Here is a 15,086-nt window from a genome sequence, read left to right on the forward strand (position 1 = left end):
AAATAACCCAATGAAAGTTTAGTATTAGTTGTTTTGTTTGTTTTTTTATACTGCAGGTTCTTATTAGGCATCAATTTTATACACATCAGTGTATACATGTCAATCCCAATCGCCCAATTCAGCACACCACCATCCCCACCCCACCGCAGTTTCCCCCCCTTGGTGTCCATATGTCCATTCTCTACATCTGTGTCTCAACTTCTGCCCTGCAAACTGGCTCATCTGTACCATTTTTCTAGGTTCCACATACATGCATTAATAAACGATATTTGTTTTTCTCTTTCTGACTTACTTCACTCTGTATGACAGTCTCTAGATCCATCCACGTCTCAACAAATGACTCAATTTCGTTCCTTTTTATGGCTGAGTAATATTCCATTGTATATATGTACCACAACTTCTTTATCCATTCGTCTGTTGATGGGCATTTAGGTTGCTTCCATGACCTGGCTATTGTAAATAGTGTTGCAATGAACATTCGGGTGCATGTGTCTTTTTGAATTACGGTTTTCTCTGGGTATATGCCCAGTAGTGGGATTGCTGGGTCATATGGTAATTCTATTTTTAGTTTTTTAAGGAACCTCCATATTGTTCTCCATAGTGGCTGTATCAATTTACATTCCCACCAACAGTGCAAGAGGGTTCCCTTTTCTCCACACCCTCTCCAGCATTTGTTGTTTGTAGATTTTCTGATGATGCCCATTCTAACAGGAGTGAGGTGATACCTCATTGTAGTTTTGATTTGCATTTCTCTAATAATTAGTGATGTTGAGCATCTTTTCATGTGCTTCGTGGCCGTCTGTATGTCTTCTTTGGAGAAATGACTATTTAGGTCTTCTGCCCATTTTTGGATTGGGTAGTTTGTTTCTTTAATATTGAGCTGAATGAGCTGTTTATATATTTTGGAGATTAATCCTTTGTCCATTGATTCGTTTGCAAATATTTTCTCCCATTCTGAGGGTTGTCTTTTCGTCTTGTTTATGGTTTCATTTGCTGTGCAAAAGCTTTGAAGTTTCATTAGGTCCCACTTGTTTATTTTTGTTTTTATTTCCATTCCTCTAGGAGGTGGATCCAAAAAGATCTTGCTGTGATTTATGTCAAAGAGTGTTCTTCCTATGTTTTCCTCTAAGAGTTTTATAGTGTCCAGTCTTATATTTAGGTCTCTAATCCATTTTGAGTTTATTTTTGTGTATGGTGTTAGGGAGTATTCTAATTTCATTCTTTTACATGTAGCTGTCCAGTTTTCCCAGCACCACTTATTGAAGAGACTGTCTTTTCTCCATTGTATATCTTTGCCTCCTTTGCCATAGATTAGTTGACCATAGGTGCGTGGGTTAATCTCTGGGCTTTCTATCTTGTTCCATTGATCTATGCTTCTGTTTTTGTGCCAGTACCATATTGTCTTGATTACTGTAGCTTTGTAGTATAGTCTGAAGTCAGGGAGTCTGATTCCTCCAGCTTCGTTTATTTCCCTCAAGACTGCTTTGGCTATTCGGGGTCTTTTGTGTCTCCATACAAATTTTAAGATGATTTGTTCTAGCTCCGTAAAAAATGCCATTGGTAATTTGATAGGGATTGCATTGAATCTGTAGATTGCTTTGGGTAGTATACTCATTTTCACAATGTTGATTCTTCCAATCCAAGAACATGGTATATCTCTCCATCTGTTGGTATCATCTTTAATTTCTTTCATCAGTGTCTTATAGTTTTCTGCATACAGGTCTTTTGTCTCCCTAGGTAGGTTTATTCCTAGGTAATTTATTCTTTTTGTTGCAATGGTAAATGGGAGTGTTTCCATAATTTCTCTTTCAGATTTTTCATCATTAGTGTATAGGAATGCAAGAGATTTCTGTGCATTAATTTTGTATCCTGCAACTTTACCATATTCATTAATTAGCTCTAGCAGTAACTTCTCCTTTTTAATTTCTAATTTTGTTCATTTGAGTCCTTGCCCTTTTCTTCGTGATGAATCTGGCTAAAGGTTTATCAGATTTGTTTATCTTCTCAAAGAAGCAGCTTTTAGTTTCATTGATCTTTGCTCCTCTTTTCTTCATTTTTATTTCATTTATTTCTGCTCTGATCTTTAGGATTTCTTTCTTTCTACTCACTTTGGATTTTTTTTGTTCTTTTTCTCTAGTTGCTTTAGGTGTAAGGTTAGGTTGTTTATTTGAGATTTTTCTTATTTCTTGAGATACTATTGTATTGCTATAAACTTCCCTCTTAGAACTGGTTTTATCACATCCAATAGGTTTTGGGTCATCATGTTTTCATTGTCATTTGTTTCTAGGTATTTCTTGGTTTCCTTTTTCATTTCTTCAGTGATCCATTGGTTGTTTAGCAACATATTGTTTAGCTTCCATGTGTTTGTGTTTGTTACAGTTTTTTTCTTGTAGTTGATTTCTAATCTCATAGTATTGTGGTCGGAAAAGATGCTTGATATGATTTCAATTTTCTTGAATTCACTGATGCTCTGTTTGTGGCCCAGCATGTGATCCATCCTGGAGAATCATCCATGTGTGCTTGATAAGAATGCGTATTGTGCTGGTTTTGGATGGAATGCTCTATAAATATCAATTAGTCCATCTGGACTAATGTGTCATTAAGGTCTGTGTCACATTATTGATTTTATGTCTGGATCAACTTTACTTTAATGAAAGTGGTGTTTTAAAGTCCCAATCTATTATTGTGTTACTGTTGATTTCTCCTTTTATGGCTGTTAGTATTTGCCTTACATATTGAGTTGCTCCAAAGTTGGGTGCATATATATTTACAATCGTTATAACTTCTTCTTGGATTGATCGCTTGATCATAATGTAGTGTCCTTCTTTGTCTCTTGTTACAGTCTTTAAATTAAACTCTATTTTTTCTGAGTCAAAAAAAGTCTTGCTGTGATGTATTTCAAAGATTGTTTTTCCTATGGTTTCCTCTAACAGTTTTATAGTGTCTGGTCTTACATTAGATCTTTTTTTTTTTAACATGTTTATTGGAGTATAATTGCTTTACAATGGTGTGTTAGTTTCTGCTTTATAACAAAGTGAATCAGTTATACATATACATATGTTCCCATATCTCTTCCCTCTTGCATCTCCCTCCCTGCCACCCTCCCTATGCCATCCCTCTAGGTGGTCACAAACCACAGAGCTGATCTCCCTGTGCTATGTGGCTGCTTCCCACTAGCTATCTATTTTACGTTTGGTAGTGTATATATGTCCATGCCACTCTCTCACTTTGTCACAGCTTACACTTCCACCTCCCCATATCCACAAGTCCATTCTCTAGTAGGTCTGTGTCTTTATTCCCGTCTTGCCCCTAGGTTCTTCATGACTTTTTTTTTCTTCTTGCATTCCATATATATGTGTTAGCATACGGAATTTGTTTTTCTCTTTCCGACTTACTTCACTCTGTATGACAGTCTCTAGGTCCATCCACGTCACTACAAATAACTCAATTTCTTTTCTTTTTATGGCTGAGTAATAATCCATTGTATATATGTGCCACATCGTCTTTAACAATTCATTTGTTGATGGACACTTAGGTTGCTTCCATGTCCTGGCTACTGTAAATAGAGCTTCAATGAACATTTTGGTACATGACCCTTTTTAACTTTCGGTTTTCTCAGGGTATATGCCAAGTAGTGGGATTGCTGGGTCATATGGTAGTTCATAGTGACTGTATCAATTTACATTTCCACCAACAGTGCAAGAGTGTTCCCTTTTCTCCACACCCTCTCCAGCATTTATTGTTTCTAGATTTTTTGATGATGGTCATTCTGACAGGTGTGAGATGATATCTCATTGTAGTTTTGATTTGCATTTCTCTAATGATTAATGATGTTGAGCATTCTTTCATGTGTTTGTTGGCAATCTGTATATCTTCTTTCAAGAAATGTCTATTTAGGTCTTCTGCCCATTTTTGGACTGGGTTGTTTGTTTTTTTGATATTGAGCTGCATGAGATGCTTTTAAATTTTGGAGATTAATCCTTTGTCAGTTGCTTCATTTGCAAATATTTTCTCCCATTCTGAGGGTTGTCTTTTGGTCCTGTTTATGGTTTCCTTTGCTGTGCAAAAGCTTTTAAGTTTCCTTAGGTCCCATTTGTTTATTTGTGTTTTTATTTCCATTTCTCTAGGAGCTGGGTCAAAAAGATCTTGCTGTGATTTATGTCATAGAGTGTTCTGCCTATGTTTTCCTCTAAGAGTTTGATAGAGTTTGGCCTTACATTTAGGTCTTTAATCCATTTTGAGTTTATTTTTGTGTATGGTGTTAGGGAGTGTTCTAATTTCATACTTTTACATGTACCTGTCCAGTTTTCCCAGCACCACTTATTGAAGAGGCTGTCTTTTCTCCACTGTATATGCTTGCCTCCTTTATCAAAGATAAGGTGACCATATGTGCTTGGGTTTATCTGTGGGCTTTCTATGCTTTTCCATTGATCTATATTTCTGTTTTTGTGCCAGTATCATACTGTCTTGATTACTGTAGCTTTGGAATATAGTCTGAAGTCAGGGAGCCTGATTGGTCCAGCTCCATTTTTCGTTCTCAAGATTGCTTTGGCTATTCAGGGTCTTTTGTGTTTCCATACAAATTGTGAAACTTTTTGTTCTAGTTCTGTGAAAAATGCCAGTGGTAGTTTGATAGGGATTGCATTGAATCTGTAGATTGCTTTGGGTAGTAGAGTCATTTTCACAATGTTGATTCTTCCAATCCAAGAACATGGTATATCTCTCCATTTATTTGTATCATCTTTAATTTCTTTCATCAGTGTCTTTTAGTTTTCTGCATACAGACCTTTTCTCTCCTTAGGTAGGTTTATTGCTAGATATTTTATTCTTTTGGTTTCAATGGTAAATGGCAGTGTTTTCTTAATTTCACTTTCAGATTTTTTATCATTAGTGTATAGGAATGCCAGAGATTTCTGTGCATTAATTTTGTATCCTGCAACTTTACCAAATTCATTTATTAGCTCCAGAAATTTTCTGGTAGCATCTTTAGTATTCTCTATGTATAGTATCATGTCATCTGCAAACAGTGACAGCTTTCCTTCTTCTTTTCCGATTTGGATTCCTTTATTTCTTTTTATTCTCAGATTGCTGGGGCTAACACTTCCAAAACTGTGTTGAATAATAGTGGTGAGAGTGGGCAACCTTGTCTTGTTCCTGATCTTAGTGGAAATGGTTTCATTTTTTCACCCTTGAGGACGATGTTGGCTGTGGGTTTATCATATATAGCCTTTATTATGTTGAGGAAAGTTCCCTCTACGACTACTTTCTGCAGGATTTTTATCAAAAATGGATGTTGAATTTTGTTGAAAGCTTTTTCTGCATCTATTGAGATGATCATATGTTTTTTCTCCTTCAGTTTGTTAATATGGTGTATCACATTGGTTGATTTGTGTTTATTGAAGAATCCTTGCATTCCTGGGATAAACCCCACTTGATCATGGTGTATGATCCTTTTAATGTGCTGTTGGATTCTGTTTGCTAGTATTCTGTTGAGGATTTTTGCATCTATGTTCATCAGTGATATTGGCCTGTAGTTTTCTTTCTTTGTGACATCTTTGGTTTTGTTATCAGGGTTATGGTGGCCTCGTAAAATGAGCTTGCAAGTGTTCCTCCTTGTGCTATATTTTGGAAGCGTTTGAGAAGGATAGGTGTTAGCTCTTCTCTAAATGTTTGATAGAATTCGCCTGTGAAGCCATCTGGTCCTGGGCTTTTATTTGTTGGAAGATTTTTAATCACAGTTTCAGTTTCAGTGCTTGTGATTGGTCTGTTCATATTTTCTATTTCTTCCTGGTTCAGTCTCGGAAATTTGTGTATTTCTAAGAATTGTCCATTTCTTCCAGGTTGTCCATTTTATTGGCATACAGTTGCTTGTAGTAGTCTCTCATGATCCTTTGTATTTCTGCAGTGTCAGTTGTTAGGTCTCCTTTTTAATTTCTATTTCTATTGATTTGAGTCTTCTCCGTTTTTTTCTTGATGATTCTGGCTAATGGTTTATCAATTTTGTTTATCTTCTCAAAGAACCAGCTTTTAGTTTTGTTGATATTTGCTATTGTTTTCTTCATTTGTTATTCATTTATTTCTGATCTGATCTTTATGATTTCTTTCCTTCTGCTAACTTTGGGGTTTTTTTTTTGTTCTTCTTTCTCTAATTGCTTTAGGTGCAAGATTAGGTTGTTTATTCGAGATGTTTCCTGTTTCTTGAGGTAAGCTTGTATTGCTATAAACTTCCCTCTTAGAACTGCTTTTGCTGCATCCCATAGGTTTTGGGTCGTTGTGTCTCCATTGTCATTTGTTTCTAGGTATTTTTTTATTTCCTCTTTGCTTTCTTCAGTAATCACTTCGTTATTAAGTAGGGTATTGTGTAGCCTCCATGTGTTTGTACTTTTTACAGATCTTTTCCTGTAATTGATATCTAGTCTCAAAGAGTTGTGGTCGGAAAAGATACTTGATATGATTTCAATTTTTTTAAATTAACCAGGCTTGATTTGTGACCCAAGATATGATCTATCCTGGAGAATGTTCCATGAGCACTTGAGAAAAATGTGTATTCTGTTGTTTTTGGGTGGAATGTCCTATAAATATCAGCTAAGTCCATCCTGTTTAATGTATCATTTAAAGCTTGTGTTTCCTTATTTATTTTCATTTTGGATGATCTGTCCATTGGTGAAAGTGGGGTGTTAAAGTCCCCTACTATGATTGTGTTACTGTTGATTTCCCCTTTTATGGCTGTTAGTATTTGTCTTATGGATTGAGGTGCTCCTCTGTTGCATGCATAAATGTTTACAATTGTTATATCTTCTTCTTGGATCGATCCCTTGATCATTATGTAGTGTCCTTCTTTGTCTCTTGTAATAGTCTTTATTTTAAAGTCTATTTTGTCTGATATGAGAATAGCTACTCCAGCATTCTTTTGATTTCCATTTGCATTTAATATCTTTTTCCATCCCCTCACTTTCAGTGTGTATGTGTCCCTAGGTCTGAAGTCAGTCTCTTGTAGACAGCATATATATGGGTCTTGTTTTTGTATCCATTCATCCAGTCTGTGTCTTTTGGTGGGAGCATTTAATCCATTTACATTTAAGGTAATTATCGATATGTACGTTCCTATTCCCATTTTCTTTCTTTTGGGTTTGTTATTGTAGGTGTTTTCCTTCTCTTATGTTTCTTGCCTAGAGAAGTTCCTTTAGCATTTCTTGTAAAGTTGGTTTGGTTTTGCTGAACTCTCTCAGCTTTTACTTGTCTGTAAAGATTTTAATTTCTCCATCAAATCTGAATGAGATCCTTGTTGGGTAGAGTAATCTTCGTTGTAGGTTTTTCCCCTTCATCACTTTAAATATGTCCTGCCAATCCCTTCTGGCTTGCAGAGTTTCTGCTGAAGGATCAGCTGTTAACCTTATGGGGATTCCCTTGTGTGTTATTTGTTGTTTTCCCCTTGCTGCTTGTAATATGTTTTCTTTATATTTAATTTTTGATAGTTTGATTAATATGTGTCCTGGGTGTTTCTCCTTGGATTTATACTGTATGGGACTCTCTGTGCTTCCTGGACTTGATAAACTATTTCCTTTCCTATATTAGGGAAATTTTCAGCTATAATCTCTTCAAATATTTTCTCAGTCCCTTTCTTTTTCTCTTCTTCTTCTGGGACCCCTATAATTCGAATGTTGGCATGTTTAATGTTGTCCCAGAGGTCTCTGAGACTGTCTTCAGTTCTTTTCATTCTTTTTTCTTTATTCTGCTTTGCAGTAGTTATTTTCATTGTTTTATCTTCCATGTCATGTATCCATTCTTCTTCCTCAGTTATTCTGCTCTTGATTCCTTCTAGTGTATTTTTACTTTCATTTATTGGTTGGATCATCATTGTTTGTTTGCTATTTAGTTCCTCTAGGTCCTAGTTAAACATTTCTTGTATTTTCTGTATTCTATTTCCATGATTTTGCATCATCTTTATTATCATTATTCTGAATTCTTTTTTCAGGCAGACTGCCTATTTCCTCTTTCTTTATTAGGTCTGGTGGGTTTTTACCTTGCTCCTTCATCTGCTGTGTGTTTTTCTGTTTTCTCATTTTGCTTAACTTACTGTGCTTGGGGTCTCCTTTTTGGAGGCTGCTGGTTCGTAGTTCCCGTTGTTTTTGGTGCCTGTCCCCAGTGGCTATGGTTGGTTCAGTGGATTGTGTAGGCTTCCTGGTGCAGGAGACTAGTACCAGTGTTCTGGTGGATGAGGCTGGATCTTGTCTTTCTGGTGGGCAGGTCCACGTCTGCTGGTGTGTTTTGGGGTGTCTGTGGCCTTATTATGATTTTAGGCAGCCTCTCTGCTAATGGATGGTGCTGTGTTCCTGTCTTGCTACTTGTTTGGCACAGGGTGTCCATCACTGTAGCGTGCTGGTTATTGAGTGAAGTTGGGTCTTGGTGTTGAGATGGAGATCTCTGGGAGATTTTCGCCATTTCATATTACGTGAAGCTGGGAAGTCTCTTGTGGACCAGTGTCCTGAATTTGGCTCTCCCACCTCAGAGGCACAGCACTGACTCCTGGCTGGAGCACCAAGAGCCTTTCATCCACACAGCTCAGAATAAAAGGGAGAAAAAATAGAAAGAAAAAAGAAAAAGGATAAAATAAAATAAAGTATAATAAAATAAAATAAAGTTATTAAAACATAATTATTAAGAAAAAAATTTTAAAAAGTTAAAAACCTCTACCCAGCAAGGATCCCATTCAGATTTGATGGAGAAATCAAAAGCTTTACAGACAAGAAAAAGCTAAGAGAGTTCAGCACCACCAAGCCAGCTCTACAACAAATGCTAAAGGAACTTCTCTAAGTGGGAAACACAAGAGAAGATAAGGACCTACAAAAACAAACCCAAAACAATTAAGAAAATGGTCATAGGAACATACATATCGATAATTACCTTAAAAGTGAATGGATTAAATGCTCCAACCAAAAGACACAGGCTTGCTGAATGGATACAAAAACAAGACCCATATATATGGTGTCTACAAGAGATCCACTTCAGACCTAAGGACATGTAAAGAATGAAAGTGAGGGGATGGAAAAAGGTATTCCTTGCAAATTGAAATCAAAAGAAAACTGGAGTAGCTATACTCATATCAGATAAAATAGACTTTAAAATAAAGAAGGTTACAAGAGACAAGGAAGGACACTACATAATGATCAAGGGATCAATCCAAGAAGAAGATATAACAATTATAAATATATATGCACCCAACATAGGAGCACCTCAATCCATAAGGCAGCTGGTAACAGCTATAAAAGAGGAAATCGACAGTAACACAATAATAGTGGGGGACTTTAACACCTCACTTTCACCAATGGACAGATCATCCAAAATGAAAATAAATAAGGAAAAAGAAGCCTTAAATGACACAATAGACCAGATAGATTTAATTAATATTTATAAGACATTCCATCCAAAAATAGCAGATTACACTTTCTTCTCAAGTGTGCACGGAACCTTCTCCAGGATAGATCACATCTTGGGTCACAAATAACGCCTCAGTAAATTTAAGAAAATTGAAATCATATCAAGCATCTTTTCTCACCACAATGCTATGAGATTAGAAATGAATTACAGGGAAATAAACATTAAAAACACAAACACATGGAGGCTAAACAATACGTAACTAAATAACCAAGAGATCACTGAAGAAATCAAAGAGGAAATAAAAAAATACCTAGAGACAATTGACAATGAAAACAGGATGATCCAAAATCTATGGGATGCAGCAAAAGCAGTTCTAAGAGGGAAGTTTATAGCTATACAAGCCTACCAAAAGAAACAAGAAAAATCTCAAGTAAACAATCTAACCATACACCTAAAGAAACTAGAGAAAGAAGAACAAACAAAACCCAAAGTTAGCAGAAGGAAAGAAATCATAAAGATCAGAGAAGAAATAAATGAAATAGAAACAAAGAAAACAATAGCAAAGATCAATAAAACTAAAAGCTGGTTCTTTGAGAAGATAAACAAAACTGATAAGCCATTAGCCAGATTCATCAAGAAAAACAAGGAGAGGACTCAAATCAATAAAATTAGAAATGAAAAAGGAGAAGTTACAACAGACACTGCAGAAATACAAAGCATCCTAAGAGACTACTACAAGCAACTTTATGCCAATAAAATGGACAACCTGGAAGAAATGGACAAATTCTGAGAAAGGTATAACCTTCCAAGACTGAACCAAGAGGAAACAGAAAATATGAACAGACCAATCACAAGTAATGAAATTGAAACTGTGATTAAAAATCTTCCAACAAACAAAATTTCAGGACCAGGTGGCTTCACAGGTGAATTCTATCAAACATTTAGAGAAGAGCTAACACCCATCCTTCTCAAACTCTTTCAAAAAATTCCAGAGGAAGGAACACTCCCAAACTCATTCTATGAGGCCACCATCACCCTGATACCAAAACCAGACAAAGACACTACAAAAAAAGAAAATTACAGACCAATATCACTGATGAATATACATGCAAAAATCCTCAACACAATAATAGCAAACAGAATCCAACAACACATTAAAAGGATCATACACCACGATCAAGTGGGATTTATCCCAGGGATGCAAGGATTCTTCAATATATGCAAATCAATCAATGTGATACACCATGTTAACAAATTGAAGAATCAAAACCATATGATCATCTCAATAGATGCAGAAAAAGCTTTTGACAAAATTCAACACCCATTTATGATAAAAACTCTCCAGAAAGTGGGCATAGAGGGAACCTACCTCAACATAATAAAGGCCACATACGACAAACCCACAGCAAACATCATTCTCAATGGTGAAAAACTGGAGGCATTTCCTCTAAGATCAGGAACGAGACAAGGATGTCCACTCTCACCACTATTATTCAACATAGATTTGGAAGTCCTAGCCATGGCAATCAGAGAAGGAAAAGAAATAAAAGGAATACAAATCGGAAAAGAAGAAGTAAAATTGTCACTGTTTGCAGATGACATGATATTATACATAGGGAATCCTAAAGACGCCACCTGAAAACTACTAGAGCTAATCAATGAATTTGGAAAAATAGCAGGATACAAAATTAATGCACAGAAATCTCTTGCATTCCTAGACACCAATGATGAAAAATCTGAAAGAGAAATTATGGAAACACTCCCATTTACCATTGCAACAAAAAGAATAAAATATCTAGGAATAAACCTACCTAGGGAGACAAAAGACCTGTATGCAGAAAACTATAAGACACTGATGAAAGAAATTAAAGATGATAGCAACAGGTGGAGAGATATACCATGTTCTTGAAATGGAAGAATCAATATTGTGAAAATGACTATACTAGCCAAAGCAATCTACAGATTCAATGCAATCCCTATCAAATTACCAATGGCATTTTTTACGGAACTAGAACAAATCATCTTAAAATTTGTATGGAGACACAAAAGACCCCGAATAGCCATCGCAGTCTTGAGGGAAAAAAACGGAGCTGGAGGAATCAGACTCCCTGTCTTCAGACTATACTACAAACCTACAGTAATCAAGACAATATGGTACTGGCACAGAAACAGAAACATAGATCAATGGAACAAGATAGAAAGCCCAGAGATAAGCCCACGCACCTATGGTCAACTAATCTATGACAAAGGAGGCAAAGATATACAATGGAGAAAAGACAGTGTCTTTAATAAGTGGTGCTGGGAAAACTGGACAGCTACATGTAAAAGAATGAGATTAGAACACTCCTTAACACCATACACAAAAATGAACTCAAAATGCATTCGAGACCTAAATTTAAGACCGGACACTATAAAACTCTTCGAGGAAAACATTGGAAGAACACTGTTTGACATAAATCACAGCAAGATCTTTTTTGATCCACCTCCTAGAGGAACGGAAATAAAAACAAAAATAAACAAATGGGACCTAATGAAACTTTAAAGTTTTTGCACAGCAAAGGAAACCATAAAAAAGACGAAAAGACAATCCTCAGAATGGGAGAAAATATTTGCAAACGAATCAACGGACAAAGGATTAATCTTCAAAATATATAAACAGCTCATTCAGCTCAATATTAAAGAAACAAACAACCCAATCCAAAAATGGGCAGAAGACCTAAATAGACATTTCTCCAAAGAAGACATACAGATGGCCACGAAGCACATGAAAAGATGCTCAACATCACTAATTATTAGAGAAATGAAAATCAAAACTACAATGAGGTATCACCTCACACCAGTTAGAATGGGCATCATCAGAAAATCTACAAACAACAAACGCTGGAGAGGGTGTGGAGAAAAGGATTCCCTCTTGCACTGTTGGTGGGAATGTAAATTGATACAGCCGCTATGGAGAACAGTATGGAGGTTCCTTAAAAAACTAAAAATAGTTTTACCATATGATCCAGCAATCCCACTACTGGGTGTATACCCAGAGAAAACCATAATTCAAAAATACACATGCACTCCAATGTTCTTTGCAGCACTGTTTACAATAGCCAGGTCATGGAAGCAACCTAAATACCCATCGTCAGATGAATGGATAAAGAAGTTGTGGTTCATATATACAATGGAATATTACTCAGCCATAAAAAGGAACGAAATTGAGTCATTTGTTGAGACGTGGATGGATCTAGAGACTGTCATACAGAGTGAAGTAAGTCAGAAAGAGAAAAATAAATATCGTATATTAACGCATGTATGTGGAACCTAGAAAAATGGTACAGATGAGCCAGTTTGCAGGGCGGAAGTTGAGACACAGATGTAGAGAACAGACATATAGACACCAAGGGGGGAAACTGTGGTATGGTGGGGATGGTGGTGTGCTGAATTGGGCGATTGGGATTGACATGTATACACTGATGTGTATAAAATTGATGACTAGTAAGAACCTACAGTATAAATAAACAAACAAACAAAACAACTAATACTAAACTTTCATTGGGTTATCTGTATGGAAGTATCTTAATATAAATGTTTCAGACATTATGTGAAATTTCTAAAAATCTTATATGTTCTGGTATAATGTTATAAGTCATAATTCTAGTTATTACTTTAAAATGTATATCTCAGAAAAAACTAAATTTCCTTGTCAATTGCACTATTATGAACTTTCATCAAATCTTTAACCGTGGTCATTTTTAAGTCTTTTGTTATTTACAGACAGTTCTGGGTGTACTCTGATGCTTTTGCAAATATGTTCCTATAAAAGGGTTTCATCTTCAAGGAATTCATAGAAAAGACTCTGACAAGTACAGGTTTCTGGTAACTGTACTGCTGAACTGAATGAATAAGACATTTTCAGGCCTCTAATGAAAAACTAATTAACTCATAAAAGTGCTAACAAAAGATCAAGATAAAAAAAATAATTATATGGGACTGAGTGAACTGATGAGGATGATTATAATTTTTGTGATTTTCTGTTTGAATTAAAAAAAAATCCCACAAGGACTCAGAGGCAATGAATATAGAAATCAATTTTCACTGCAAAGTAAAGGAGCTGTTACAGTGGAGGATTACTGGACTGAATGTCAATATTATGACATAGTATGAGTGTGTTTCATGTTTGGTAATTGCGATCATTGTTGCTTTTGTTGTGGTCATCCAATTTCAATGCTTGGTGTCAGTCTATCTCTTGTAAAAATAAAATACAGTGTGTGTGTGTGAAAAAAAAATAAAGTTAGGGATATTGATTTAATAAAAAAAGAAAAAGTAAAAAAAAAAGAAAAAAACAAAAACGGACGGATAGAACCCTAGGACAAATGGTGAAAGCAAAGCTATACAGGCAAAATCACACACAGAAGTATACCCATTCACACTCACAAAAGGAGAAAAAGGGGAAAAAATAATATATCTTTGCTCCCAAAGTCCACCTCCTCAATTGGGATGATTTGTTGTCTATTCAGGTGTTCCACAGATGCAGAGTACATCAAGTTGATTGTGGAGCTTTAATCTGCTGCTCCTGAGGTTGCTGGGAGAAATTTCCCTTTCTCTTCTTTTTTGCACAGCTCCTGGGGTTCATCTTTGGATTTGGATCTGCTTCTGCGTATAGGTCGCCTGAGGGCGTCTGTTCTTCACCCAGACAGGACAGGTTTAAAGGAGCAGCTGATTCGGGGGCTCTGGCTCGCTCAGGTCGGGGGGAGGGAGGGGTACAGATTTGGGGTGAGCTTACGGTGGCAGAGGCCAGTGTGACGTTGCAGCAGCCTGAGGCGTGCCGTGTGTCCTCCTGGGAAATTTGTCCCTGGATCACGGGACCCTGGCCATGGCGGGCTGCGCAGGCTCCCGGGAGGGGCGGCATGGATAGTCACCTATGTTTGCTCACAGGCTTCTTGGTGGCTGCAGCAGCATCCTTAGCGTCTCATGCCTGTCTCTGGGGTCCACGCTGATAGCCATGGCTTGCGCCCGTCTCTGGAGCTCCTTTAAGCAGCGCTCTTAATCCCCTCTCCTCACGCACCAGGAAACAAAGAGGGAAGAAAAAGTCTGTTCCAGACCTTTTCCCGGAGTCCCTCCTGGCTAACCGTGGCGCACTAGCCCCCTTCAGGCTGTGTTCACACTGCCAACCCCTATCCTCTCCCTGCGATCTGACCGAAGCCCGAGCCTCAGCTCCCTGCCCCTGCCCACCCTGGCGAGTGAGCAGACAAGCCTCTCAGGCTGGTGAGTGCTGGTCAGCACTGATCCTCTGTACAGGAATCTCTCAGCTTTGCCCTCTGCACCCCTGTTGCTGTGCTCTCCTCCATGGGTCCGAAGCTCCCCTCTCCACCCCCCACAGTCTCCACCCGCGAAGGGGCTTCCTAGTGTGTGGAAACCTTTCCTCCTTCACAGCTCCTTCCCACTGGTGCAGGTCTCATCCCTATTCGTTGTCTCTGTTTTTTTCTTTTTTCTTTTGCCTTACCCAGGTACGTGGGGCGTTTCTTGCCTTTTGGTAGGTCTGAGGTCTTCTACCAGCGTTCAGTAGATGTTCTATACGAGCAGTTCCACATGTAGATGTATTTCTGATGTATCTGTGGGGAGGAAGGTGATCTCTGTGTCTTACTCTTCTGCCATCTTGATGCTCTCTCCTTATATTAGGTCTTTAATCCATTTTGAGTTTATTTTTGTGTATGGTATTA

Source organism: Balaenoptera borealis (genome assembly GCF_965194805.1).
Source record: "Balaenoptera borealis genome assembly, chromosome: X".
Taxonomy (NCBI): Eukaryota; Metazoa; Chordata; class Mammalia; order Artiodactyla; family Balaenopteridae; genus Balaenoptera; species Balaenoptera borealis.